This window comes from Zootoca vivipara, chromosome 5, assembly GCF_963506605.1.
Source record: "Zootoca vivipara chromosome 5, rZooViv1.1, whole genome shotgun sequence".
In the NCBI taxonomy this organism is placed as follows: domain Eukaryota; kingdom Metazoa; phylum Chordata; class Lepidosauria; order Squamata; family Lacertidae; genus Zootoca; species Zootoca vivipara.
In genome coordinates, this window is record NC_083280.1 from 4202639 (window position 1) to 4208146 (window position 5508).

Below are 5508 nucleotides of genomic sequence, written 5' to 3' on the forward strand. Positions count from 1 at the left end.
ATGCTAGTTCAGAGCCCTCAGAAGATTGCTGGGCTGCAAAGAGGTATGTAGGGCAGAAGAAGGCTAACTGGAAGCTTGCTCAAATGTTAGGTTTTTGACTTCCAGGGAAACAGTGCAAGGCAGATAGAGAACTTCGGGGTGGGGGCTGCCTTTTCTACTGAACAGTTAAAATACCTGACCAAGGCTGTTAAATGTTTCTTAGTGTCACCAGAACTAAAAAGGTTCCAGGAACCTCCGGCTGTGATCAGGAACTAGCAGTCATTAATGACATAGTACATTGCTTTTCTTAAATCAAATAGCAAAATATTTTACAAACAGACCTAAATTTTGTTACCTGGCACATTCAGACCTTCATTTTGAAACTTCTTAACTTAAGGTATACAAGCTAGTGTTTCTAAAACTTGTGAATAACGTGCATTACTAAGCAGTTTCTTAAAAATGCTACCACACATACACATGGGGTTGGAAACTTTCCTAAGGGGGAAAGGATAATTCATTGTTAGGATAGACACCATCAGCTAATTCATAGGGCTATACACAAACTCTGAGAGCCTGTAGATTAAGGCATTCAGTCTGCAGAACTGTCAGTGTAAAATAACCATGAAAGTTTTTTTTTTTCCTGCTTCAGCTTGATGCTATAAAGCAGAGTAAAAATGCTTGCTGAATTTAAGCCTGGTTCAGCTTTTGATTAATCTATTTCCATAACTCCTAAGCATTTTCTGTTGAAGTTTTTAGCCTTCGTGTTAGACCTAACTGGAAACACATATTTGCATTATACAAACATCATTTTTGTCGAAGCACAAGTGCCACTTTCTACTACATTGCATTTCCATTTGAGGCACAACAAAAAAATCGCAATACAGACTTTTGGCAACAAAGGGTTCTTTCTCTCAGGTGGGCCATGAATCTATAATGGCCACACTAGTCTTCAGAGATACTAGGATACTATAGTTGCTGGAAATCTAAAAGCCAAGGGGCTTTAGCCACTGTTTCCAAAACTTTATGTCAGCAGGAAAATACACAGTTCTCTCTCAGCTCAGTACTGGGCTTCAATGCAAATCAGTGGGTTTCAAAAGTTCCTACACAGTTCTAAAGGCCAGGAATATATATATATATATAACAATTGGAGGTTTGTCCTAGCTGAGCATTTGGCTACAGAAAGAATGGCTATTGTTCCAGTTTGCCAGAGTCAGGAGAGGCTTACATTAGACATCAGTGGGCTACCATCATTTCCAAAGCCAGAACTGAGGGGTGCACCTGGCCAACTTCTTCCAGTTACATCCCCAACCCAGCTATAGCCCTGTATCATCTAGGGAGTTGCTGGAACCCTCCCCATATCTGTATGACCTAGGGAGTTGCTGGAACCCACCCCATGTCTGTATGACCTAGGGAGTTGCTGGAACCCTTCCCATAATTTTCCATGGTCCAATTTCTGAAACTGTTTTGGGTCTGTTCGCTCAAGTGAGGCAGGTACACTGCCCTTCCTTCCAAATTAAGGATACTGCTTTGGGGGCAGGTAGACTTCTACTGTGGGTCCCACTCAATTGATGCCTCCCATACAAATATACATACATACATACATATATAAGGGTCTAAGATTTACTGCATCTCCTTGTCTCCTTGATGTTTGGTGCTGCATAAGATGGACATTCCTCAACCCGTGCGTCGAGTGACAGCGTCCGGAGTGTCACAGCAGGGGCTACTTCGGTTTCCCATGCGCTGGGCGTCTTTTGCCGGTCAGACGCTGCAAGGGGAAACTGGTGCACCGTGCGCTGGGTACCCACTTCTGATTAGGTACAGCAGGGTGTGGATGCAGGGGGTCACCTCAGGCACTTTCACCGGTTGGAATGGATACCTCACCACCTAGGAATGAAGAGGGTCTCGTCTCCCTTCCTTCAAGGATTCACTCAGGGACTCGCTAGCATCAGGCTGGAACCATCGTGTCAGGCTCCGCAAGGCTACACGCTCTTCGCTCGAGTGATTTCCTGTAGATAAAAAACAAAGGAAGGGGGGGGGAAGAGAGATTGTCCTTGTAGCTGCCGCTGCTGTTTTAGAACTTCTTGCTGGTAAGTCCACCACCAAACTCTCCGAGGTAGTGCGTCCCACGTATTGGACATTGAGGTGTGTCTGGCACACAGAAGTCATCTCTGGGATGTAGCAGCAGTTAGTTGAGAAGTCATCTCTGGGATATAGCAGCAGTGCCTTGCAGCAGTCTTTGCAGAATTTCACAAGGCTTGCAACAGGATTCCACGTCTGGTCCATCTTTCAGGATCTCCCCGTGGTTTCTCTTTCCTTCCACAGAACTTCATGCATGTGCAGGGTTAAGGAGGGGTCCTTTAAATCCGTATTTGCCTCCCATCCAGCTGCCGACGGCTGAGTTCTGCTAGGATACTGAAGCCTGTTTTTCAAATTATGCAAAGTCTTGTGGTTTCTAGAAGAAGAAAAAACTTACAGCTGCTTTGTAGCAACGGGCTGTTTCTGTGAGACATAAAATTTTTTAAAGTCAAAGCATTTAGAGCAGTAGTGTTTTTGTAAGCTGAAACGTGGACCTCCAAAGCATAACATCTTTTTCTCCCTACTTTCACAGCAACGGTCTTGGTCACACAATGTCACACAATAGAATGTCCGAAATGGCAACACCAGCCAGGCACAGCCACAGTCTCTAAGTGCAGGTTGCAGGAGAAAGCAAGTTGTGCAAATACAAATCATGCAGAATCGCTTGTGTAACCAAATAAGGGGGGTTACGCCACACATCTCTGCCGGAGGTTTGAGAGACTGCTTGAGATTTTTCGCAGCCTGTCTTCCAATGGTAGTGTTAGATTCAAACAGACAATGTCTTTACACACAAATCTCCATTCAGTATAACTTCCTTCTACCTTATCCTGAATTCTTTAGTTGATAAACATTCATTTCACTAAAATATGCAGTTCTACAAATTTTCCAACGTTGCTGTCACAAAAACATATGAAATGGGGTTGCAGGTAGGAGGGTAAAACCCTTTAAACGTAGTTTGCTTTTAGAAGGACTCAAATGTCTCTTTTTTCCCCATTCTTGTAAGTTTCCCCAAAAACTAAAGTCTGCACAGCTACAACAGGACTTGGGGAAAAGATTATAATTGTTCAAATAAAATCTATTGTCTCTTGCGTTGTGAACTACTTAAGTACATGATTTTTTTCTTTTCTTTTCTTTTGAAGCCAGCTGAAGCATATGAAAACATTTTCTGAGCACCGTTACTGGCATTTTGTCAGTTTCCTGTGGGGGGGGGGGTAGCCTCATTTCTAGTATGGTGAATAGCATTCTAAAGGTTGCAGAGATGATTTTTTCTGAACCAATCCTCCGCTGTCTGTTTGTACAGCCCTTTTAGGCATAAAATCAGTCTGATGCTTCTTTTGGCTTTTTGGGGCTGTTTCAAGGATATTTAAAAACAGAATACTGGGTGCCTATATTTATAACAAAGTCCAGATGCAGGTAACTCTTAAGTCACCTTGACCATGGCTCCTTGCCATGCCTGCCAAACCGACGAACTCTCTTCTGCTGGGACCCCCTTGTCCCATCTTTCTCCGAACACTCTTCCTTCCTCTTTTACATTGACCGAGACATCTCCGTCCGAGCAACTGACCTTCACCAGTGACCTTTGAACCCCTTCTGGTTCCTCACTGGTCCTTGAGCCATTATTTGTTGCTGTTTAACCACTGCCTTTCTCTTCATCTTCTTTCTCAAAATGCCTTTCTTCTCTCTGGGGGGGGGGGAATACTGGTTTGCGCCACCCTTTTTCTCTGAACTTGTTGTTGGCAGGACTTGTAAATTAAATTTCTTTTATGACATTCTGAATTTATCTACCATGAATTCTAGGGAAATCACATTTTTCCCTCCTCTTGACCATACTCCTCCCATTTATGGCCCTGTAAAGTATCCCCTCATTCACAGCACACACTGCAAACTTTGCCACACATACCATGCATTGGACACTTTACCACACTCTACCTCCCAGTTTTTCCTTGTTTCCTAAGTGTCTATTTGTCAGGGGACCTCCTCCCTACTGACTACTAACATACACATTTTCCTCCTCCCTTTGCCTCTTACCCAAAGCGCATGGTTTTCCCAGTTGACCTCTAATTAACTGAGTACTACCAACACGCTGGAGATGTGATCAGGATCTCCCTTCCCCTCATTAAAGGGGGCCAATTCCCTTCAAGGTACCTTTTCCCTTTCTACTTACCCCAGCCGGCTTTTCCTGTTCTTCCCTTCCAACCTCAGTCCTTTTGCCTCTTCGTCCAGGGCACGGAAACTCAAGGGCCACCTCTGATCCTCCGGAAAAAGTCTGCTGGTGTGCACCAGACCAGAGGCGCCGTTAGGAATCTGCGCCCTGTCCAGTGGGGCAAAAAGGGGACTGCCTCTGGTTCAGGGAAAAGCCCTCATCCGAGTCACGCATGGCACCAGAAATGTTAGGACACCAGAAATGTAATATGGATGATTGGCTTCCCAAATTGACCAGACGAAATCTCAGGCAGTTGTACATATTATAAAACAGATTTATTAAAACATTTATTGCAATAAATGGTGGCAGTGAGAATGAGTTTCTCATTCTGCCCGACCCATGGGCATACACAGAGTGCTTTTATACCTTTTTTGACAGAGTGAAGTGAAGATCAGCCTTTCTGCAGTACTTCATCAACCAATCAAGAGAGAGCACCCCAAGATGCAAAGTCACCCGCCCAACTCTACTAGGTGGCGTTATGTACCTGGTACCTTCATACACGTGTCTATGTGGAATTTTACAGGCACAATTGTGGTTGTGCTCTACTTAGAATTTGCGGTGGGCTGCATCCTCTTGCTCTTGTGGTTTATGCTAGAATTTCTTAGAAGTGCTGTGTGTGGTTAGATCTTTGCATTAGATGTGCAAACATGCTGTGCCTGTAAACAGAGAGATTTAGAATTGAATATACAAAATGGAGTTCTTCTTGCTCTCCTGCGTGGCCTGACCAGGATTATTCTGGCCCTGGTCATTGCCACCCTAGACTACCAACATTCGGGCCGCTGCACACACATATAAGAAGATGTTCCTTCTGCCGCTCGGCACGCTCTCCGGAATTAAACTTAATAATAAAATTTCTGGTTTCCCCCCAAACGTACATTTTAACATCTTTTTCATTTTATCATATGCCTCTGTCCAAAATGTATTAATCTTTTTGCAACTCCACCAGCAATGAAGATAATCCCCTACTTTCTCTTTACATTTCCAACATTTATCCTGATCATTTTTATATATTTTTGCTAATTTAGCTGGTGTTAGATGCCACCTATATACCAATTGCCACATATTTTCCCTTATCCCCAGACAGGCCGTAAAATTTATATCCTCCAAAAATGGTCCAAAAATGAATTATACTCCCCTTTTTTCCCTTTAATAGGTAAGTGTGCCAGCCTCCTACATTCCCGAAGCCTTCCAATCTGAGCAGCTCCAGGTCCTTTGTCTCTTATTTTGATGTTACAGGACTTTGGTGGCAT

The 5508-nt window shown here is 43.7% G+C and overlaps 1 long non-coding RNA gene across 1 annotated transcript; it reads right to left on the reverse strand.

Moving 5' to 3' along the window:
* Positions 1 to 533: 533 nt before the first annotated feature.
* LOC132592131 (uncharacterized) lies at positions 534 to 5007 on the reverse strand. The gene is made up of 2 exons (XR_009557546.1): positions 4220 to 5007; positions 534 to 1985 (listed from the first exon to the last, which is right to left on the reverse strand). It is a non-coding gene; the product is annotated as an uncharacterized LOC132592131 (long non-coding RNA).
* Positions 5008 to 5508: the final 501 nt, after the last annotated feature.